The sequence below is a fragment of the Pteronotus mesoamericanus genome, unplaced genomic scaffold (assembly GCF_021234165.1).
Source record: "Pteronotus mesoamericanus isolate MK-2021 breed Mesoamerican mustached bat unplaced genomic scaffold, CSHL_Meso_final contig_90, whole genome shotgun sequence".
NCBI classification, from domain to species: Eukaryota; Metazoa; Chordata; class Mammalia; order Chiroptera; family Mormoopidae; genus Pteronotus; species Pteronotus mesoamericanus.
Genome location: NW_026555277.1, coordinates 17900063 through 17925083, shown reverse-complemented (window position 1 = coordinate 17925083; position 25021 = coordinate 17900063). Strand labels below are relative to the sequence as shown.

The 25021-nt window shown below is 39.6% G+C and overlaps 2 protein-coding genes across 2 annotated transcripts in view; one reads left to right on the top strand and one right to left on the bottom strand.

The window, feature by feature from the left end:
- The window catches only part of EEF1B2 (eukaryotic translation elongation factor 1 beta 2), a 213870-nt gene that overhangs the window by 13452 nt on the left and 175397 nt on the right, over nt 1-25021 (top strand). The gene's annotated exons all lie outside the window — the stretch shown is intronic.
- Nucleotides 1-25021, bottom strand: part of CMKLR2 (chemerin chemokine-like receptor 2) — a 43070-nt gene that overhangs the window by 2681 nt on the left and 15368 nt on the right. Inside the window, exons 2-4 of the mRNA XM_054585764.1 lie at nt 21750-21800; nt 18536-18627; nt 4410-4487 (exon numbers count right to left, since the gene is read on the bottom strand). The gene's annotated coding sequence lies outside the window, so the exon portion shown is untranslated. The remainder of the gene's footprint in view (nt 1-4409; nt 4488-18535; nt 18628-21749; nt 21801-25021) is intronic.

The following is a 25021-nucleotide window of genomic DNA, read 5'->3' as shown; positions in this document are numbered from 1 at the left end:
GAAGGTCTTAGGATAGAAAAAGCAACAGGAGAGAGCCTCGGTGGGGCTGCTGGGGCTTGTTAGAAAGTCAGAGAGAAGGAGGCGCTGGAGAGAGGTTCATGGGGTAGGCCTGGGACAAGCTGCCGCTGACCATTGCTCCTCTGCTTGAGGGATCCCTTAGAGCTTAGGAGATGCACGGCTACAGGGGGAAGAAGAGGTGAAATGGAAAGGCGTGGGCATGCTGCTGGGTGGGAACGTGCACCCAGAGATATTTTTTGAGGCAGGACAAAGCCTCTGATCCATAAGAGGGAAGGATGAGTAAACTCCCTGATAAATGACCTTCCTGCCGTCTCTGAATAGAAGACCCCTATGTTCCAGCGTCATCATTGATCCAATCCCTACAGCTTGGATCTCTCAACTCCTATGAGCTACGCTCTGCCCTAAATGTGAACTCAACCACGTTCCTAGTTCAAAGCATAATCTGGGAGTCTTCCTGACCCATGGACCTACCTCTACTTCATCCTCTGATTTGAGTAACTGGGTATTGCTTTGTTCCTAGTCCTTTCCCATGGGTTCCAGCTTTGGGTTGCTGCATCATTAGTTCTATCTAGTCCTCTGGAGAATATTGACCTCTGTGACCACGTTTCCATGACCTTACTCATTTGCTCTCTCCCAGGCTCCATGCTTCTGCACTCCCAGTGGATCAGAATCCTCACCTACTATCCCAGGATGTGCCACCCTGATACCAATTCCCATCTGTTATTACCACCAAAATCAACTGCGGTGGTTCTCAATGCAGGACAATTTTGCCTCTCCGGGGATATCTGGCATCATGTAGAGGCATTGTGGGTTATAACAACAGGAGATGGAAGAAGGGCCGAAAGGTGCTATGGTATCTCGTGGGGAGATGCCAGCGGTGCTCCTAAACATCCTAAGATGCACAGCCCCCCACAGCAAAAACTGTCTTGTCCCCCAAATCATTGGTACCAAAGTTAAGAAACCCTGACCTACACATAGCGAGCGAGTCTGAACCCCTTTCCTTTGTCTCTTGCTGGTGAATCTGCCCTTTTCCTGGGAGCACTCTCCTCTTGGAGTCCTGCCTCAGCCTGGTCTGGTCCATCCCGCTGCCACGCAACAGTGCTTTGTAACTGTTGCCAACTATTGATCTGGGAGTTCAATTTGATTGAAAACATGTTTTAAAATATTTGATTGTAGGTGTTAATATTTACATATTGGGAGATTTCGCAAAAAAGAGTCCCATGTTTACCTTCTCTTTATAATTTACATTATCTGTTAAGAATGGGTCTGCACCTCCTAGAAGAGCATTGCATTCCTCTTTAGATGAGGTGTGTACTCTCTGATTTGCCATGGCCATCACCGCTTCCAAATCACACATTTCTGGTACTTTCTAGGGTGCTGTCAGCACTAGAATTCGCAATCTTTGCTAATACTGTGTAAGAAATAAAATTGTTGAAAAAATTAAAACTGTACACCTATGAGAATGCAAACAGTGTGTGAAAATGCCATCTCAAAATAATATCTACCACCTCAAAGTAAAAATGTGGACTACAAAGAAACCTTACTACCTTGTGCACATCTTCCAATGTAAATTTAAGGGCCTAAACTTAAAGAGATGTGTTTTTAAACTTTCAGAAACTGAAATCATGTTGTGTTATACGTAGGGGTTCATTCTTGGGGAGATAAGAGAGAAAGGGCAAAAAGAGGCAAAGAAGACAAATACAGGGAAATTCATCCTCGATGTAACCACGTGGCACATACACACATGGTCTGCGGAAGTGAGGGGGTGTGAATGCAGACTCAGGTGGCACAGGAGGGCTTTCTGGGCAACGGAAAGGAGCCTTGTTGGGCAGTAAGTAGAAATGGAGACAAATTGCAGGCAAAATTAAGTCTTTAAATACAGGTTTGATGGAAACGTTGTCATTTATGAGACGGGCAGAGTCAAACAGTATTGGCTGGAAGTGACTTTCCACTGAGATGTCATCTGGATTTGTCAGTTTGGAAACCCTTGGATGGGCACCGTGACAATGCCAGAATGAGGCTTTAGACTTGACTGACAAAAGGAAATAGCTACTGTATTTGTCTTAAACCATGTGTGCTGCTGAAAAGCAAATAAATATTCTGACTGAAATAAACACTAATAAAGACCCACATGATCATAAAATCTTTGGAGTGTCCACTTAAGTATGCAGCAGCCTGCATTGTGGACATGAATGTAGGCAGATCCACCCAAGTCTGTTAGGAATGTGTGAGAAATGCTTCATGTGGAGCAAAGTTCAGAGAACCATCCCTGAAGTCTGTGGCTTGGCCTCCAAAGAATGTGAAGAGGCTTATTTCCTGCAGGCTCTGGCTGTCCTGAGGACCCAAGTTATCACTTTCCTGGGTAACATTTACCGAGACACTTAAGTGGCAAATGTCTAGTTCTGAAGCACAGAACTGTTTATTGAGTTAAACAAATTGGTTTCTGATCTATTCAGATTTAATAGATGGTGAAGCTGAAACTCTTTTCTGAGTAAATAGATTTCAGAGCAAGAGTTCTGGCAGAAAGTGTAGTGATAAATAGCCTAAGAAATCCAGATGACTTGGGGAAAGGACATCTGGTAGTAATGTGTATCATTAAGCTTTTCAGTGTGTCTTTAAATGAGGCTTGGCTGTAGAGGGAAACATTCTGTTTATGTACCTTGACAAACACAAAGATGCCTTCTGGCAGAACATTTGGCGAATGCAGGGAGGTTTAATTTAGTTCCATAATGTCAAGTCAGATAGGTTTTCATGGACCGCTGCTAAAATGTATACCTAACAGAATCTTAAGAAAATGTAGCCTCTAATCTGCTTTAAACAGAGAGAAGGATTCAATGACCTTGGTCTATGTGGATTGCCTGTGTAGAGTTCCTCAGACACCTTGGTAAAAAAGAAGTAAAGGGTTAAATAAATGTGTCTCCCGTGAAAACCATAGGGGCCCTTGAGGGAACATGTATTTTGCTTCCGATTGATGACAGGAATGAGTTGAATGAATCTGTGGACGTGAAAGTGAAATTCTCTGGTGAAAATCACAGATCCATGACCCAGCAAACAGATATGGTAAGCAAACTTAATTTTTCAAGGGCTGTCTTCTTAGGGAAGAGAGATTTTTTTTCTGATATACGTGTGGTGGGGTAAGGGTTATTTGGGAGGCATTGTTCAGTATTTTCCACTAACTACCAAATATAAACTGTATCCCACACCCAGACTGTACTCAAGATGTTTGGCACCAGTAGACTATTTTGCTCCCCTTTGGATGAACAATCTCTGTTTGGAAGGTGTTGAGGCATAGCAGTGTTTTATAAAGATGCCCTGTTTATTGACCCAAGGCAAGCAAATGGAAACTGAGAGCTGGGCGTGATACTGACAGCTACTGATGGTTGGTAAGACATAAAGCAGTGATTGTAGATTGTACCCTCTAACCCCAACCCTGAGCGGAGCCTACTTTTAATAGAGATGTACCTTGCTCATTTGTAGCTCCAATGTCACTGATTGCTTAATGTGTGACATTAAAACATTAATGACAATATTCCTTGGCATATTAGGAAGACTGGGAATCTTTTGGTTTGTCTGGAAAAGAGACAACAAAAAAGGGTAGTGTTCTGGTAATCATGTCCTTTGAATGTCATGCTTAAGCATTTGGATTATACTCCATTGCCAGTTGGGAGCAAATAAAAAGGTTTGTAGGAGGGGGTGACATCACCGAATCTTTGTTTTTGTAAATATCATCTGGGTGCAGTTTGGGAGAATGTTGTCACAATTGAAGTCAAAGATGGAACGGCTTTAGGCAGTGACGGTGAGAATGGAGATGAGGGGAGATATTTGAGAGACATTCATTTAGGAAATTAACAGAACTTTTCAGGAAGTTTAGCTAAACTGGGTATGTCATTCACAGTAACTTTTTACTGAGTTGGCAATGAAAATCAATCTCAAACAGAAAAGCTAACTAATTTTAGGGCATACAAATGTTTTACTCACTTTGAAAGGCAGTGCGGTTGGGGGAGGTTTTTCTCTTATGAAAAAAAGGAAAGAAAGAACAACTGAATAAAATGGAAATGACACTTATTTTCCTCTGCTGGGATGAAAGTCTTTTCATAAAAAGCACTTCCAAGTTGACCTGCATGCCTAACCCCCATGCTTCACTTGGACAGTTATGAAGACACAGCACAGCCCTGGCCGGGTAGCTCAGCTGACTAGAGCTTCATCCTGAAGGTTGCGGGTCCAATCCCAGGTCAGGGCACATGCAATGACTGCATGGACAACTGGAACAACAAATCGATGTTTCTCTCTCTCGCCCCCCCCTTCCTGTCTCTCTTTAAAATCAACAAATAAAACAAATTCTTTTAAGAAGACACAGCACATATTTGAAAAGTCAATGCTTACTTACTTACCCGTTGTTCTAATGCTCCACCCTGAAGTTAGTGTTCCCACTTGGACAATCGGTAATGAGGTACTAACTCCGTAGATGGCTGGGAGAAGACAGAATGAATGATTAACCTCGGGTCAGGGGGAAACTTTTAGGCTTAGTTTCTTTTCAAGACTGTAAGACAATTAACACAGACATAATTTGAGTATCAGGTAGTTAAGTGGCTTCTGAGCTCTGGAATTAGAGTGCTGGCCTTTAAATCCCAGTCTCCCTTCCTCCTGGCGGTGGAATCTTAGAGAAATCATCTACTACCTTGAAATCTCAGTTTCTTCCTCTCTTGTAATGTGGGAATAGTAATAGAACTAAATCATAGAGTTGCTGTGAGCATCACATAAGGAAGTCCTCAAAGATGGTCAGCTCAGGACGGGCACAGGAGGTATGCTCAATCACTGCAGCTATAATTATAACCAGTATAAGGCCAAAAGCAGGACACAATGGAGCAATTTCTTTGTTTTACTTCATGAGAAGGGTAAGAAGTTTGAAGTAGAGATTTTAAAACTTGTTTTGTTTTGTGGCCTTTATATTTCTAAAAACATGGACTGTGTATGGAGTTCACACATTGTTGTATGCCTGCCTTCTGAATGTGTTTGAGTTGGGGGACTCCTGTGTCTAGCCCTCAAATGCCATTATTATCTGGCCAAGACTGGTGAAAAAATATAATACTGTAAAGCACTATATTTCTTATACCTCTCTCTTTTAAAAGAGCTATTTATTCACCTTTGATTAAAATATATAGTCTAGTTCTTTATCTTGCCCCTCCCCAAATATAATCTAGTCTGCGGAAGAATCACCACCTTTGCCAATATAACGTTTCAAAGCCTTGATTATGGCAGCAAGAAACTCCCACATCAGTATTTCCTTGAAAAAGGATTTCTATGTGTACAAGTAATTTTTTAGCAGGAAGAATGTGGGCACTGAGTTTGAAAATCTTGATGGCATAGGACTTCTGTCACTTTATTTTTGTAGGACATGACTAGATAGCTACTGGAGATCTGAATTGTCCCAATTTATATTTTGGATCTTTTCATTCATATAAACAGTCAAAGTTAAAGCTTTAATCTTTTTTAATATTTTCTGGGCTGTGTTATGTCTCTTGAAGAACTGATTTGGGAAGCAGCAGTCACAACAGGGCATCTAACAGTTTGTAAAACATCTCATAAGTAGATACCACCCATGGTTTAAAAATTGTTTTAAAGGTTGACCATGACTATGTTTGTGTGAGTCTCGAATCTTTAACCACGACCTGAAATCTCCGCAGACAGAGATAGGCTTCAGAAAAGTCAGGGACGTGAAGTAGAAGTTTATGCTGCTCCCACAATATACCTTTGTTTTCTATTTCATCATTACTCGGCACCAAATGTTTTGGTTTTCAATCCTATATTGTCAGTGACCTTTATAGGAGTCTTAGGGCAAGATATTTCCTTTCTTAAAGAAAGAGAAGGCTCTTCTTCTATAGGAGAAGAAACAATAGTCAAGGAACTTGCAGAACATATTGAAGTTGCAGCCACTCACAAAACAATACTGTTTGTTCATCATTCAGAGAAGTAGTAAGTGAACTTGGTGAGGGGGGTGGATGGGAAACTTGTTTTGATAACAGCAGTAATGTTTTTTCAACGGCAGCAAAAAAAAGTGGCGGGGAGGAGGGAAAGGCAGCATTTCTAGAACTTCCTCCCATTCGTACAAGATCGTGGCCAAAAAAATATTTTTGCCTCCCCCTCAACCCCCGACCCCAGAAGGAGACAGGAGGAAGCATAGGATGAAGTGTAGTAGTGAAAAATAGAATAAAGCAAGTTGAAAGGCTTTCCCATTGGTCATAACCAAACAATTGGATCCCTGACTAATTATTGTGAGCACTTTTAATTATTTTATGTTAATGAAAATGAAGCTAGCAACTTCAGCACTCTACTTTGTCATGGTCAGCCTATCTTAAGACTAGTTTGTTGAGGTCTGCAAAACAGATTTTGAGAAGACCACTGGGAAACTAAAGCAGTGCAAAGAAAAAACTCTAGAGACTACCGAGACTTGAGATGGTGCTGTTGTTGGAATGGCTGAAGGAATCAGTGAAAAAGGAAGACTTAAGGAGTCTGATAGCTATCTGCAGATAGTTGAGGATGAGGAAAAAGTAAGGTGTTTATTCTGTGTGTTTCCAAGGTTGGAGCTAGGGCAAAAAATGCTGGCACAGAAGCCAGGGAAATTTTGTCTTATCAGAAACAAAAACTTAGAGCCGTTCAAATTGGAGAGTTAAAAACCTGCAAAACAACAAACTATGCAAATAGATAGATTGTATTGGGGGACGCTTAGGGGGTTCAGGCACAGCCTGAATGGTTGCCAAATGGAGATACTCTAGAAGGCACTGATGAATGCATGTAGGGGGCCTTTAGCATCATCCTTTAAAGGCAAAAATCTATGACAAAAGACATTATTTTTGAGCCCTTATTCTCTACTGATCAGAAAAAGTGAAGAGGAGGAAAACGAAAGAACTTGCAAAACCATTTAGGTGGCAAGTGGCATTGTTAGAATTCTTACCCAATTTGTAAATGCCCAGGTTCTTAACCTTTAAGCCCCTGAAGCACAGGATTCCTTTCTCAAGAGGGTTTAAAGCAGTAGAGATCCTGCGAATGGCAGAATTTAGAGAATAATTATACTGTGGTTTTTTTCCCCTAGAGCTGTAACTGTGGCTGAAAAAACGAAAACAAACAAACAAACAAAAAAATGAACCACTCTTCCCTGCAAATGAGGATGACTAGATAAAAGGAAGCTGAGAATCATCTACGAGAAAGAAAGCTGCTTCAGTTCTTTCTTAGACCCTCCTCACCCCTCCCCACCTCCGGGCCCAGCAGAGCCAGCTTATGAGAACAGCTTTTACCGCTGTGCCCCTGTGACAGCCACGTACCAGCACTGTGTCAGAGTGTGCATTCACCCAGAATCTATTCTCTCCCCAGGGCTGGTTCTGAGTCTGCTCTTAAAGTCACTGCAAAACGTGGGAAAGTGAAGAACCAAACTGCCAAACCAGGAATCTAAATCAACTTCTATGAAGCCCACAGCATCTGGATTCTGAGGACATTCAGGCAAATGCGTGTTCTTTACCGTTCCCTAGCAGGCCAAGCCCCAAGTCCCCTTTGGCTCTCTCTTGGTGAACTCGACTGTGTATGAACCCAGAGGCCTGCATTGGCCCAAGAATCTCTCCGTTCCTCCTGGAATCCATTGTGATCTCTTCTTGGCCTTCTAAGGGCAAGGGTGCTTTCAAAAGGTGCATGTCCAGGTCCTAGCTCAACACTCCAGGCATAAGACATGGATGAGAGAAGAAAATCAAAAAGGGGAAGAAAATTTTTAATCCACTTTCTAGTTCTGATCAAAGACCTTCAAGCAAACCCCACTGTGGGGCTCTCAGGACTCCATTTTATCCTCTGCCTAGCGGAGCCTTCCGAGGGAACCGGGCTCATTATGGAAATAGTGTCCCTCAGAGGTTAGCGCGACCCTCTGTCGCACCTTGGGTTTCCCCCCATGCTCTTCAGTCTTCAGTTTCTTATTAAAACAAACGAGAGCTATAAGTACACTACTGTGCGTAGTTTGTGATCCATCTCTGAACATCTGAACCCCTCACTCCATACATTCAGGGATTCCTTTACAACTCTCCCAGCCACGGGAATATTTTCTTGTTGGTTTTGCACTCGGTGGACCCCAAAATTCAGATTGCATGACAGAACCAAGATTAGGTTTACATCATAGTGAGGTTACGTCATGCAACTACAGAGTCAGATCTTGACTTCATTTAAAATTTTGATGTATTGTTCAGCATGGAATTCTTTCGCATAAAGTGTGATTACTAAGCTTTTGGTACCTGTGACAATTTTGCCTCAATTGCCTCACCCTAGTTCCTGACCTGCCGTGACCCAAGCCCTGTCTGAGTCCAGGGTTACTAGGTTGCCTGTTATGTTGAAAGAGCACTGGAACTCAGGAGAGATGGTTCTAAGTTTTACTTCTGCATGCTACTCGCTGCATGACTTTGGATGTGTCGCCTTCCCACCCAGGTCCCCGGGTGCCTAATCTAGAAAAGACAGGTGACATGCAGTTTTAAACAGTTATGAGAAGCTCAAAGATGGCAGGACGATGGATTCTAGTTCTTTCACTCCGTTCTGTGCCTCCCAAGAGCACCAAACCCAGTGCTTTGCATAGAGTAAGCCTTCAAAAAATGTTTTCTAGTAAATTTTTTTTTTGCACATTGGATCAAAAATATGAACCAAGGTCCAAAACAAAAGGCCTGCACAAATTAAAAACATGCTGCAAATGAAAACAAAACCTCCCCAAACAAGAATATTGTCCCTTCCTTATTCTTTCCAGAGAAAAGAATGAAATTGAAATCATTGCTCTTTCTAATTCATTTACCGGTAACTATAGCAAAGTCTTATTGCCTTTTTTCCCCCCCAGCATATATTCAAGTATTTCAGGTTATGAGCGAACAAGAGCTGTGTAATCATTCAGCCCTCTGGGATTTCTTTTATTTAAAGATACCAGTACCACCCAAATGAGTCACATTTCATAAAATGTAACATCTGTGAGAAAAGGTCATAAACATGCAGCAGTGCCTAAAACAGCTGTAGAACTGCAGAAGAAACAAACTCTCCACTTCTTAACTAGTTCTTCATAGTGAAGCCTGCATAACTAGAAAGTAGGGAGAGAGAACATTTGTGCATATAGGTCAAAACTCTTCTATTTTCTCCTCTTCTTTCCTTGCCTGATTATCAAAGAAAGGAAGGGAGGAAGGCAAGAAGGAAGGAAGGGAGGAGCAAAAGATACTGATTCAATGATCAACATACGACTATATTTTAGGAGCTCTCTTCTTTAGTCTGAGCTCATTTTATGTTATGCCATCTTTCCCATTTACTTACTCTCTGTCCACTAGTAGAAATTCAGAGGCAGAACCACTTCTGAGACCTCTTAACAATATTATTTTGCAAATTGCTTCTGGACACAGTAATCTGTAGTAAATAATTTTAATTTATTTAATATCTTTCCTTCATATTTGATATTATTCAACCTTGTCTCAGGAATAGAGGTCTGGTATTGAGGAAAATAAGAGTGACATTCTAAAGGTCATTAAACATGGTGGTTTATAGGAAAGAAAGGATGTAGGCATATATCTGGACTGTCCCTATCACCTCAGTATTTTGGATAACTGAAAGCCAAGTGCTTCTCCAGATCATCATGCCCTAGAAAGCAGTTAGAAAATATCTTGGTGCCTATACGAGTTACACAACACACCTTCACTGAAGCCCGGTGCAAGCAGTTTATTTACTGATAAGGAACTTGGAAGGAACTCAGTACCAAACCACTTGATACAATAAAGTTTCTTTTAAAAAATTGTACTTTCAGCCCTGCCTCATGTGGCTCCATAGATTGAGCCCTGGCCTGTGAACCAAAAGGGAACTGGTTTGACTCCCAGTCAGGGCAAATGCCTGGGTTGCGGGCCAGGTCCGCAGTTAGGGGCATGCAAGAGGCAACCCATTGATGTATATCTTGCACATGGATATTTCTGTTCCTCTCTTTCTCCCTCCCTTTCCCTCTCTCTAGAAGTAAATACATAAAATATTTTTTTTAAGTATTTATATTTTTAGTAAATTCTACATTGAGAGCAGTTTCCTATATTTTTTTCTGCTCATCGCAGATTTTCTCTAACAAGGCAAAGTCAGACAAACGATTTCTACCTAAAGTCTGATTCCCTGAAACTGTGTTTTACAACTTGTGTGACTAGTTCTTAAAAGTAAAACAGCTTGGCAATTCTAAGCTCATCTTTAAAACCACCTAAGGAGAGTAAGATTAGTAGTAACCACAGATATCTGGAATTGAAGACACTTTAGCTTGTATTCAAGATAATGTTTTGAAGGTTCTGAATAGAGAAATTCACAATGGTCATTTTAATACTTTGCAAAATATCTAATTCTACCATAACTGACCTGGAAAATGGGACCGAAAGGCTGTGTCCAGAGCATTCTTTACAAATTACCTGTCTTCTGCCACTTCAGAAGTCACCTGTTAAGCCACTCTTGCATTGAACCTTACCCCGATTACAGTACTAAGCAAGTCATCTTCTCCAGCAGGTTTTCCTGGCTGTAACACGCTTCAGCAGCAGTTCCAGGCCTGGAATCATTTTGCTAAAATGGACTCGGTAAGCCAACATGAAAGGGATCCATGATATGGACTAATGACTTATTCAGTGCCTTTTCACCATCCGTGAGAAGGGCGTTGACGTGATGCACCCAGAAAGCATGCCAATCAACCACCTTCACTTTCATGTCCATGGGATGGGCACTGTTATTCAACCCAAGGCAGAGACTAGTGCCCTTTGGTGACCTGTTATGACATTTAGACATGTTAACTTTCTGCCCAAATACAAGCTTCCTCCTTGACCATGAGTTCAATGAGAGTCAAGGAGGTGAGACAGCTTAAAACAAAACAAAACAAAACAAAAGGTAAATTAGCCCTTGGGCTTTTTAATAGACTTGGGGAAGTATTTGTCCAGCTCTACTAGAACTGGTCAGGCTGCACCCTGGGGTATTGTATTCTTTTCTGAGAATTATAATTTAAGAGGAACAAGGATAAACTGGAGCATGTCCAGAAGAGAGGGAACAGGGTGGAGAGAAAGCTTTGAACTACATCATGTGAGGAGCATTGAATGAACTGGTGGAAGCCATTTGTCCTGGAAAGAAAGGGCAGGTTGACTTTTTTCAAATGTTTCAGGGGCTTGCGTACAGAAACGGGAATTGTTTTATCTTCCAGACAGTAAAACTAACAATAAGGGAAAGAAATATTTTAGCTCAATGTAAGTCAAAACTTTGTAAAGATTATAGTTGTTTAAAATTGGCTCACACTCATTTAATATTTGCTAAGCATCTACTATGTGTTTTAGGCCCTGGAGACACAGTAGTGAATACTAGTGAAAAGAACCCATGGAGTTTTCATTCTTATACAAAGCTGTGTCAAATGATGGCATATTACTCATACTGGGAGGTGTTTAATGAGGCAACTGTAAATTGAGGGGTTTGTAGCAGATAATCAGGAATTAAACATGACTGGACTTGATGATCGCTCAAGTTCTGGCAACCCTGAAACCCTATGCTGTGGCTGCTCTAATGTTTTAGTCATGAAGTTTGATGGTTCTTGTGGCTATTGGTCAGGATGGACATTTCTGATTATGTGGCTTAGCTAGTCTTCTATCAATCAATGCGTATACACAGTAATGTCTCCGCTAAGTTTCTTAGAGGGTTTGGGTGGCATGGAGGGTGAAGAGAGAGGACACTATAAAATTTCTTCCACATGTAATGCACAGAGAAGGAAAACAATTTTCCTTATGTCACATATTATCCCCAAATTGCTGGTTGCTATTTCTGTTATTTTTATTCTTTTTCAACTTGCCATTATTAATTCGAGAATGGGAGTTCTTATTTACAAATTAGTTTCCATTCTTTAATCTCCTTGAAAGAGGGTGGAGTCAGGGTAGCTAGAGATCACAGACTCATTGTTAAAACAGGATGAGATGTTAGAGGTAATTTAGTTTAATCCTTTCTTTTTTTAAAGGCATTTAAAGACTTTATTTAATTTTAGAGGGGAAGGGAGGGAGAAAAAGAGGAAGAGAAGCACCAATGTGTGGTTGCCTCTCACGTGTCCCTTACTGGGGACCTGGCCTGTAACCCGGGCATGTGACCTGATAGGGAATTGAACCAGGGACTTTTTGGTTCGCAGGTCAGCACTCAATCCACAGACCACACCAGCCAAGGCCCTAATTCCTTCATTTTATACATGAGAAAACATAAAATTAGCAGAACACTTTATAAGACCTGAACACTAAAAACAGAAGCACTAATAACTACTAGAATTATAAGCAAAATATCTACTTTGGGACAGGATAATTTTATAAAGAATGAAGTAAAACATCTAGAAATTACAAAGTTAATATTGAAATTTAATTTAATGAATACATAAAGTAGTAGCTTAGACCCAGTTGATGAGAGAATGTAAACTAGAAGATATATATATATATATGAAGAAGTTATACAAAATGTAACACAGAGAGAAAATGAAATGGAAAATATGAAAAAAAGCTAAAAAATAAGGAGTAGAGAGTAAGAAATTCTAACATATAACAAATAAAATCAGTTTCAGGAGGGATAAAGGCTTGTGTTAACCAGGTGGTTGAAAGTGGGTCCATAATCAGAAGCTATTTTATACTTGGATATTTTGATCATGTAACATTAGAGAATTATAAAATAATGCTGGTAATATTCCTGGTCAGGACAGAGGATGACTCATTTGGGGAGCATTCAATCTGATAATTCTCAGAGGTGTCAAATGTCCTCCAGAGTGCAGGACACATTGTTGTATCTCAATGGCATCGCATCCACAGGCTTGGTCACATCTTTGGTTTGGGGAGAATGGTCATCTTTGAAAATGGGGTCCCTCTGCTCTTCACCTAAATATAGATAAACTAACTCCATAAGAGAATGCAATGGGAAGATGAGAATTCATCTTAGAATGAAATCAGGGCCCTGATGATAAAACATTTTGTAGAATTACAAAATGCTTATAAACCTGTCGTGTTGATCTTATTTCTATTATTGACTCTTCTCTAGTGATTAATAATAAAGGCCTTAAGATAAAAATAAATATTTGTGGCACAAAGAATAGGGAAGTTGGAGAGATTTGTGGCAAGAGAAATGGGTAATAGAGTCAGCTTCTGAGGGAGAGGGAAATGTCTTGAGTTCCTGAGTCCCCTCCAGGATGAGAAGAGAAAATGCAAGCCAATTGGAGGCTGGTTCTGACGCTGACTAGGAAAACAGACAAGTGGGACTCCCCAACAATGCAGCCACTGCAGTCTACACAACTCTTAGCTCCTTGCTATATCCAGATTGGAAACAACAGTACAGGTAGACCATTCCTGAAGACAGCAATAGGGAATAATAGCTCAAAAGCTGGGTGGAGTTGTTTTTAACAATATGGTTAACTAGATATTCTTTAAAAACTCTAAAATCAGTGGGAAAGACATAAAAATCATCTTTTTAAATACATGACCGAGCTGGAAAGAAAGGAAGGAAAATCCTTAGTGGCCTGAGCTGAAATGGGAGCAAGAATCCAGAGAAACGTCAAAGCTGTTGGCTGTCCTATGGCCCATGTGGCCCTCCCTTTGTTGTTACCACCCTGTAGAGCACAAAAGGTAAAATGTTAGATCAGGAACTTTCCTGAAATGCTTGGAACCAATCACTCTCCAAGTGTTTGGTGAAGGGCGTGTGTGTGTGTGTGTGTGTGTGTGTGTGTGTGTGTGTGTGTTAGAGGCACACTCTTCCCTCAGCCTTAGCCATCACTTTCTCCTTGCACAAAACCTCAAGTCATCCACATGAGAGCTTAGGGCATTTTTAGGTCCTGACAACACACAGATCCTGGACATGAGCACACCCTATGCATGAATGTGGCCGTCTTTTTTTTACTAATCCTAACCTGAGGCTATGTTTTATTAATTTTAGAGAAGGAAGGGGGAGAGAGAGAGAGAGAGAGAAACATTGAGGTGAGAAAGAAACATCAATGGGTTGCCCCCTGTATGCACCCTGACCCAAGATCGAACCCACAACCTTTTGGTGTTCAGGATGGCACTCCAACCAACTGAGTCACCTGGCCAGGGCAAGTGTGGCCTTCTTGATTCACTGGTACATGTAAGAGCTTTTCAAAGCACCTCTGTATGTCTGATTCTCCCATTTTTCTTTTAAAGCTTTTGGTTAATTTAATGCCTTCCTCCTACTGGTATCCATCACCTCAGGCAGCTGCAAAGTTAAGTAATTACCCACAATTATTTTTGACAAATGCTTATGGGTAAAAAACTTTTCACAATGGTTGAGCTCCAAGTTAGGTCCAATAAAGACAGTCTTGTAAGTGAGGTTTTTCTGGGAGCCACCAAACAGGTCATATGCTAATTCTCCAGGAATGAAGCTTCGATGGAACTCCATTCCAGTTCCATTCTGTTATTCCCAAAGGCTGCCAGGCTGCTGGTCTTCACCCAGAATGCAGGTTATTAGGTTTTAAAAATATCCCAAAGCAGAAGACTCCAGGATGGACTAGAGCAAGTTAAAAATGTCACAAAGCTCACTTCTCCTACTGAGGTTGAGCTATTTCCTCCTTCCTCTGTTCGTTCGTTCGTTCCTTCCTTCCTTCCTCTCTCTCTTGCTTTTTAAATAAATACTTCTGATTATTGATAGTCTTTGGGTAATTTCCAGAATTCGGAAAAAGCTGATTCTGACCACCTTGCCAGTTTCTTGTCGCTTTTGCAGAGGAAAGAATTTTTTAAGGTTCTTACTTTGTTACTTTCACTAATGTCACCTCAATAGGGAGTTTGAATAGGCACACTTTGTGCATCTGAAAACTACTTGACCCAAACAGCATGGTGTTCTAAAGAATTAGGCTTATGAAACTTAAGAAGATTATAACTCGCCTAATAGTTAAACTCCTATGGAATAATGTACATTGTTCTTCCACCTCCTTCTCCTTCCTAAAATTGCTTTAACTCGACAGACTACAAAAATGAATGAATGAATAAATGAATTAATGGATCAATAAATTGACTAAATTTGTGGCTCATCAAAGGGTCCGGTACAGGGACTTACGCAGTAAGAGCACTCAAAGAATGGTGCTGAATCAAACTAGATTGGCTCAAATAGGCAAAATCTCTCTGTTCTTGATTGCATCTTATCCTACGCATTAAATCTTTAGTTTTACATTATCCCATATAAAATTGCATGCTCTTTTATAAAGAAAATTTCCCACTTAATTTTTATGGAGTATTTCTTAGTTTGGAGAGAAAATGAGTCTTATAATATAGTTTTAACAGTAAATTCTTTCCATACAAAAAAAGAACAAAGGAACAAGGAGAGACAAAAAAAAGAGGAAAGAGAGAAGACACTCATGCCAGTTGTCAAGTAGTGGCCCCTGATAAATTATAAAAGTATTTTTACTAATATGCAGCAGGGATATAATCATTTTTGATCAGAAAACTCTAACTGGTTCAATGGAAGGACAGTAATTAAAGAAGCCTATTTGGAAATAATCCAAAAAGATTGTTGTGTCTCCTGTCTTTCTTAATTTATTATAATGAATGAGTCATAATATTTTAAGAGGATTAAAGCTGCTTATAATGATAGTGCTACATTTAAAGAACTAAAGTAGCTTTGGTAACAATATAATATGATTGCAATACAATATAATTGATTGGATAAGATTACATGATTCTTTCATTTACTGTTCTTACTAGCAAATGACAAATTAAAAAAAAATACTAAGCAGCTTTAAGTTTGTTTCATTCTTTGTCAGAGATGTGACGATTATGTAAAACCTAGACATACACACACACACACATATTGAGTTAACTCAATTTTATAAGTGTGTAATAAATTGCTATAATAAATCATTTTATGTCCTTACTTCTCTAATGACTCTATTTAATTAATAATGAATACAAAAGCAGGACTTCAATTTCTACTCTAGCAAACATAGCCTACATCCTTCAAAATTGTTTTATCTTCACTAAGTACTTAAAATCATATAACAAAAGCGAAGGGGATTTTTCTCAGTTCTTATGACATTGTTTTATGACTTTCAAATTTGAAAAACACTCTGAAAAGTAGGAAGTTCTTCAAGACATCAGGCCTAGTCTCTTTAGAAAATCTTTGTCATAGAAAAACAAATAGGGGGATTATTCCAAATTAAAAGAGAAAAGATACAAAAACTGAATAATATGTGACCACTGATTAGATACTGATTTTAAAAAGCAATGAAAGAAAAAAAAGTTATGAAAAGTATTTTGAGAATAATTGTGGAAATTGGAAATGGATTGTATATCATTAAGAAAGTATTTTTCATTATCTTAGTTATGCTCATGATATTGTTTTGTAGGAGAATGTTCTTTTTTGAGCGGGGTAGGGGATGAACGCTGAAGTTTTTAAGGCTGAAGTCTACAAATTGTTTTCAAATGATTCTGAAAAATTATATACACACTGTAGTTGTCAGGCTGGGAATGTATACCCTGATTCTTATCATGAAATATGATGAACAGAATACATTTCCTCCTTCCAGAAAACACTTGTCGTCCTAGCTCCTGGGAAGGCAGTCAAGAGACTGCCTGCAGCCAGCAGCCCTTAGGGGGCTGCTGCTGCTACCTAGAGCCCCCGTTGCCCAAAGGCACGGCCTTCAGGACACTGGAATGGAAGTACGAGGCCTAGCCAGTTCCGGCCGAACGGGAGACAATTGTGATGGGCCCATTTTAGCGAGTCCCGAAGGCTGTCAGTCCCACCCTGCAGCCCAGTTTCTCCCCATGGCCAGTCTTGCCCCACCCACCCACCCTTCACACGCAGATATGGAACTTAAGGGCACAACCTAATAAAGATGTGATCATTAAACTGCCTCAGCGTCTTCTAGGGTAACTCAGGATGAGACGCGGATGCACATCAAAAAACTTCCAAATGAGGGACGCACTTTTTTGTTTTTTAAGTTTTGTTTCCTTCTTGGGGGGGCGGTGGGTTGGGCAGAGGAGGGCAAAGGGGGAAAAACTGGGACAACTGTAATAGAGTAACAATAAATATATTATAAAAATTAAAAAGTAAAATTAGCAAAAACAAAAATTAAAAAAAACGCCAATGTCATCAAAGACAAAGACAGACTGTGGAAATGTTCTAGATTAAAAGAAACTGAAAAGGCATGACAAGTAAATGCAACATATGATGCTGGGCTGCATCCTGTACTGGAGACAAATTAAATGCCCAAGAGAACATTATTGGATCAGTTGACAAAATTGGAATATGGATTGTAGATTAGATAAAAATATTAAATCAATTTTAAATTTCCTGTAATTGGTAAGTATACAGTGGTTATGTAATAAAAAGTCCTTGTTTTTAAAAAATAGGCACGGAAATATATAGGGGAAAGGGTTCTGAAAAAATACCTACAAACATGCACAGAAAGAATATAAAAGTAAATGGAGCAAAACTGTTAACAGTCTAGGTAAAGGGGACATGTAAGGATTCTTTGTATTTTCTTGCAACCTTTCTGTAATCTGGAAATTATTTTCAAGTGAGAAATTTTAAATATACTATATATAAAGAATTACAGATCAGCCAGATACAGCAAAATGGTAACAATTGATCTAGATAATAGGTATATGGTCATCCTCTGTACTATTCTTTCAATTTTTCTGAATGTTTGAGTTTTTTCATAATAAAATTTGGGGGAAAAAGAGGGTCCCAGGATGTTTGTTATTGCCTAACTATATTATTTGTACGACTGTACTTTTTGGAGCACTATGCCTTTATTTCAAGTTGCTGCTCCAAGTTTAATGGTTACTCTATCTGTGATTAACTGAGAGGACATAAATTAGCATATCAATTAGACTTTTAAAGTTTTCCCCTCTATAAAATTGAACTCTTAAATCATTAATTATTTACCTCCTAACTCTAAGGAACCCCATTATATGTACAGTGTAAACTCAGTACCAAAACTTTCTCTCTTTTTATTCTCTGCTATACCCTTAGTTGCTAGAACAATTCCTGGAACGTGGAATATGCTTAATAAATATCTATGAAATGAACAAGTGAGATTTAAAATAAATATGATTTTCCTATAGGTTAATAATTTTACCTATTAAGCATCAACTCCTACCTTTATGGACAAAATTAAATTTGGTTTCACTTTTTGCTTGCTTTCTCTTTCTTACTGCAAGTTGGGAGTGTCTGAATCCTGAATTATTTTAAGCAATCAAGTCATTAACCTGGACAGACCTGAGCTAGAAAGTAGTTGGAGGTAGCGCTGCTGGATTCCTGGAGGGAGCGGCAGAGAGCTTTCTGAACACAAGCCCTTCAGGCATGTAGGCAGAGAGTGAGCCGGAAGAGGGAGGTGCAGCTGCAGATGAGGGCCTAGGAGGGGAGGACTCCCCACGTAGGATCAGGCTGGCTTGAAACCAGGGGAACTGATGCTCTACCACACTTGAAGAGGTCCACAGGCTATACGAAGCCACCAGTCAGAAAATAATAGCTTATTTACTACCCAAGTATCAATACTCACTCAATGAGACCGGAGATGAGTAAAGCTGCAGGAGACGATGAGCCAGGAGTCAGAATGCAGAAAACAGGATCGGAGCAAGAACCGAGAGGGACCTAAATAGATGTGGAAATAACGTTGCATCAGCTTTGGCCTGATGGACATGTGTTAACCACAAAACAGCTGCCTTGCTGTGATCATAACCTCTGGGCAAACACTGGCGGCCTGCTAGCAGTGCTGGTGGCTGGCAGGGCTCTGTCCTAATGGCAAATGTCATCCTAAGACACACTCTGCTGTTGTCCCAGGGCATCCTTAATATTCTTCACTATACTCACTGTTTCCACTTCCAGCCCAGAATAAGAGAAAATTGAACAAAGTATAACCAGAGACTTCATTGTTTTATTTTTTATCCTCTTGTCCGGCTCTCATCTTTTCATTTTGAAATCAAGAGCTGCTGGCTCCCTAGGCAACTTTTATTTAAAATAATTTTTTCAGATTTATAATTAGTTATTTTGCACTGAATAATGAAAATTATGCTCTTAACCAACACTGTCAGCAAATACCTGAAGTGTTGTCAAGGCGGCATGTTACACTGCGGATAAAGGACCATACTGCCCAGCCTCTGGACGTGCTGTGGTGAAACCTCAGACTTAAAATTAGCGTGGTGGCCTTAACACAGAGGTACACTGTAAGGAGTGACTTATGATATGCAGGTGTTCTGAGAAACATGATTAATGGTTGGGTTCTATTTCAGATATTTTCCCCATTTATAATGCTACATAATGTTCTCCATTTTCTTTTTTTAATTTTATTTTTATTTATTTTTTAGAGAGGGGGAAGGGAAGAAGAAAGAGCGGGAGAGAAACATCCCTGTGCAAGAGAGACATCAATCGGTTGCCCCTCACACGACCTCAAATGGGGACCTGGCCTGCAACTGAGGCATGTGCCCTGAATGGGAATCAAACTGGTGACCTTTCAATTTGCAGATCGGCACTCAATCCACTGAGCCACACTAGCCAAGGCTCCATTTTCTTTTTAGAATTATTTTATTAATATCAGCTGTTGGCCTGTCCTCAGGCTGGATCTGTAACAGAACTTCACTGCAGAGGGCCCCAGTGTGGCCAAGAGCTCAGTTAGCAGGAGGAGAGGACTACTCCAAAAGCAAACTAAGTTGGTACAGCAAAGCGGAAGCAATAAAACAATCGTTTTGCAATACAAAATTCTGGAAAGAAGGTATTTTACTTTTGTGATGAAATTTGTGGGTTTTCGTTTAGTGTTTTTTATATTGAGTTACATATGAAGAGGGATAACATAGTGTTTTCCAGTATTGTTAGGGCCCCTCTGTCAGGACAAATGGAGAAGGACTTCAAACCGGGCAAAAGGGTTCCTGGGCATCCCGCCTGGTGGATCTTCTCAGGTTCTCTCTGCCGTTGTCTTTGAGGTGTTTTATTTTACAATTGTGTAAATTGTACACAACTTGTTTCACTGCAAATGATCCTTGCCCATAGAAATGCAAATGAATTGACTCTAGTGGAATACAACTGATTATTGCCCTGTGAGTATTGACCGGTTTTGCAACAGTTTATAAATTCATTTCAACATTCCTGATGGAGTGTATATACATTGATATTTTGAATTCTCCTTTTAAATGTAAGAGTTTACTGATTCTCTCATAATTAATAAGTTCAATAAAAACATTTGAAACATGTTAATTTTATATTTGTACATCAGTCATGATTTACCTGTTTAAAATTATTTTATTTTTAGTTTTCTTTCTTTTTTAATTGAGGTATAATTGACATATAACATTATATTAGTTTCAGATATACCACAAAATAATTTGACATTTGTATATATTGTGAAATGATCATTGTAATAAGTCTGGTTAACATCCACCACCATATACAGTTATCAAATTTTTTTCTTGTGATACGAATTTTTAAGATCTACTCTCTTAGCAACTTTCAAGTATATAATACAGTGTTACTGACTATAGTCATCATGCTGTGCATGACATCCCCAGGACTTATTTATTTTATAAGTTTGTAACTTTTGATGCCCTTCACCCATTTCATCCACTCCCCACCCCCTCCTCCGGCAAACACCAATCTGTTCTCTGTATGTATGCGCTTGATGTTTTTTAAAAAATTATCTCTTAATAAGTCTTTAGTCCAAAAGCATTGGTCTGACGTTGGGCGAAGTGAGAGTAGAGAGAAGGGTGGGGATGTGGCAAGGATTTTTTTTTTAAAATGTACATGAAGTTCCTTTCTGGCCCATTCAATTTCCAAAAACCAAATTTACCTTCCCCTCCTAGGATAATGATGGAACTGACCATCAGGGTGGGGAAGCACTCCTTTGGGGGATTGGGAGTGTATGTGTTTAAGTGCAATACCAGGAAAACAAGGAAAGGCTTAAGAGGAAAGAATTCTGATATAACCTGAAGTTGGAAACTGCCAAAGGGAAATTCTTTCTTTAGGGATACTAGACTCTCTTCCCTTCACCTCTATCTGTTCTCCCTAAAGACTGGGTGTCAGAAGCCAGGTCCTTAATATGACTGTTGGAAATGAGGACACCAATAGGCAAGATTACGGCAATTGTTTTGCACAGCTGAACATTAACACAGTATTCAAATATGTTCAACTTTCCCTTCCCTGCACCCACTCTTTTCTTTCTTTCTTCCTCCCTCCCTCCCTCCCTTCCTTCTTTTCTTTTCCTTTTGCAATTAGACTGAGGCCACTTTAATCCCTGCTGCAGTTCCTCAGAGGAAAGGAGCTAAACCAATGTTCTAGCCATCCACAAACAACGAAATAATTGGTGAGATGCGGTGCTTTGCCTGAGTGCAATTTGAGAACACAGAATGTCTTCCTTGGCCTGAAGATACTATCTGCCTCAGCAAAGTGGGATAAAGAGAAGTCACAGCAGCCCCAGAGAAGTTGCAGTTGTATCTAATCTGTGCCTGTCCTCGCCTCCACTCTCCCTTGGGAGATCTAAATATTTCTAGGGTGTTTACGTAGACTTGAATTTTATTTCTACATACCCCTCGGTCTTCTATCTCTTCTGTCGCGTTGGTCTCTCCCTTTGTTAAGCCTCCCTCTTTCCCACCAGTCCCTTCTCAGCAAGTGCTTCCATGTAAACAATCACAAGCATTTCTGGGCAGTAATTTATAGCAGTTAAAAACAAGAGAGCCCTGGAGTCAGACAGACCTTGGTTTCTAATTGCAGTGCCATTTTTCACCTACCTGTGTGGCCTTGGGAAATTAGCTAAAAGCTCTAAGCTTCAATTTCTCCACCTGTAAAATAGGGATAATAATATTTACTTTATTGGGCAGCTGTGAGGATGAAATGAGGCAATTAAGTGAAGCTCAGTGCCTGATATAGGCATCTCTTACTATTGTGATTTCCTTCTCTCTTATTTCCTATTTTACCTCTGTTTGTGTTTTTCTATTTCCTATTTTCTTATTTGTAGATACTACTTCACAGCCTTCCCTTCAATCCAGCGTAGATATTAATGGGCTTCAGGACATGCTACCCCCAAATATGGTACCTTGGCTTATTAAATATTTTATGCTGAAGGAATTTGAGAAAAAGTGGGTATATGAAGGCCTTTTTTTTAAAAAAAAATTATTTTTTAGAGTGAGGGGAAGGGAGGAAGAGAGAGAGAAACATTAATAGGCTGCGTCTCCTAATGCACCTTGACCCAACCAAATCTGCAACTCAGGCACGTGCCCTGACTGGGCATCAATGGGCGACCTTTCGCTTTGCAGGACCCACTGAGCTGAGAGAGGTCAGGGCTAAAAAGGCCTTTTTTACTTTTTCCTGAAGCAGGTCATAAAACCCATGTGTAAGGAGTGCCTCTCCTATACCCAGAGCAAAGGAGCATCCTTACCTCTGAGGCTAGAGAGACAGGAGAGGAATTTGAAAAAACAGGACTTGCTACATTTCCCCATTTACTCCCCTTAGTGCATAACCCTTCTGGGCCAACACACTTCTCCATGACTCTCCACTTTTCATCAAGCCTCGTATGAAAACACTCACCTTTAACTGTTTCTTCAGATTTTCATTATGAAGCCTTCTTTATGAATGCTCCTGTGTTATTTAACACTTGTATTAAATAAATGTGTATGTTTTTCTGTCCTTTAAATAAAAATTAATATAAATTTTAAATATAATATTTATAACATGTAATTTATATTCATTTGTTTGTAGTTAATGTAAATAAATAAAAATTGAAATAAATGTGTTAATCTGCCTTTCGCTTCAGGATCTCTAGCTGAGAATTCAAATGGGGAAGAGGAAAAGGTATTTATTTTTTCCTCCCTTCTAATACTGAAATCAAAGAAAGTGGTCATATGTACTGTATTATTTCTTTTTAAATCCTCATCCAAGGACTTTTTTTTTCATTGCTTTTTAGAGACAGGAAGGGAGAAAGAGAAACATCCATGCAAGAGAGGAGCATCAGTCGGTTGCCTCTCGTTCCAGCCCTCAAGTCCAGACTCTGGGGATCTGCACACAGACCAGGGATCAAATGCTTCCAGATGGAAGGGGGAGGGATGGTATGAGCCTGCGCCAGACCAGTGTACAACCTAGTATGTGCCCTGAATGGGAATGAACCCGCAACACTTTGGTTACTGGACACCGCTTCAACCAACTGAGCCACACCGACCAGGGCTGTAGTATTTTTTATTACAATTAATTCCAGTTTTTTCATCTATGATCTAGGGAAGAAACCCATCAGTAAACTATCGACAGTGCCTGGTTTGTACTAAGACCTGAAGAAGTGTGAGATGTTGTTATTGTCCTATTTAATCAGTCCTTTTATGAGGGTGTATTATGACATAATTCACATAACTAACATGACTTTGTGGAAAGGTAGCAAATTCTTGGGTTTCTAGTTAATTTAATGACCGATGTCTCTAATAAGAGAGCTCGCATGATGATATTATTTGTGATTAGTTTAGATAGCATTTTGGATTTGTGCTTCATCCTAAGAGAAAACATCAGCTGAAAGATAATACTGTGAGCAGCAAAATAGTTGTTTCCTGCTGTTACGGTAAAGCTGTGTTGTGCTCATTCCTTCCTTTCCAAAAGTAGGACATTCAGATCCTGTGACAGTGTTCTGCTAAAGGAGTTTATTTATTTTGCATCAAATGCTTTGTGTCGATGCATTCATTTCTTGTGAGGAAGATTAGTACAACATAGCTGGGCTTCTTGCTATAATTCCACTGACTGCTGTATACAGTTCGCCAGAGAACCCGTCAACTGTCTGCCTCAGCAAGAAAAACACCAGCTCTTCCAAAAAATTTCTGTTAGGGCATTCTCTTAAATTTGATGAATAAATTATTTACCAATTGCTTGAGAAAAACATGAAAAGGAAAAAGTGGTCATTCTTTAGGAAATTACTGAAGAGCAGCCAGAAGATTCCAGCGGGTTCCATTTGTCATGGCTAGGGAAGAGATCTGATTTTTTTTTTTTTAAACACCAAGGTTTTGTTTATGTAAGATTGAAATAAATGAGTGAATATTTTGTAAATATTCTAATATAAAGTTAAAATGGAGAAACACTCTCTACAGTGATTTTATTTTTTTAACTCAGGAGAGGAGGGTAAAGAAAGAAAGAGACTTTGACTTGTTGTTCCACTTATTTATGCATTCATTGGTTGATTCTTGTATGTGCCCTGACTGAGGATTGAACCTGCAACCTCACCATACGAGGATAACGCTCTAACTAACTGAGCTACCCAACCAGGGCCTGAAAATATCACTTTTATGGAGTGATGTAATATAATCCCTCCTACCAAACAAGTAGTTTCACCTGCGTGCTGAAATTCCCTTTCCCCGTTCAATCTCTCAAAAAACAAAAGGCAAACAATGGAGAAATGCCATGTTACAAGTAAAATATGATTCCAGAGCCAGGCATCCCTCCCTAGCAAGGTAGGAAGCCTAGCACTTTGCCATCTTCTACATTTTCCCCATCTTCTTGGTCAGTGCCTGTAAGCAACTATAATTAAGCATACATTTTGTATGTATGTTATGATAAAATCATTCCAGAGATGACTGGTTTTATTTTAAATAGAGTTAATGAAATGAAAGCCCACTTGGGACAGAATGACAATCAAACAGAAAAGTCATGTTTAACATTATTTTTGCACTTGGGAAATATAATACATAATTTATATCAATTTAGTATTTTCCATGAAATAACCAAACAGTTGATTTGACTAAACTTTTATTTCCTGAATTTGTTAATGGTTTTGGAATTAAGGAGAAAATCACCAACAATTCTAAAGAGTTAGCTGTATTTTTAGATGTTACGATCCTAAATGAACTCTTCCTTGACTTCCACAAGCTTAGCCCACATTTTTTAAATTTTATTTTTAAATCATGTTTATTCTATTACAGTTGTCTTAATTTTTCTCCCTTTGCCCTCCTCCACCCACCCACCCTACCCCATGTCCCATAGTCAATTCCCACTCTGTTGTCCATGTCCATGGGTCATTCATACATGTACTTTG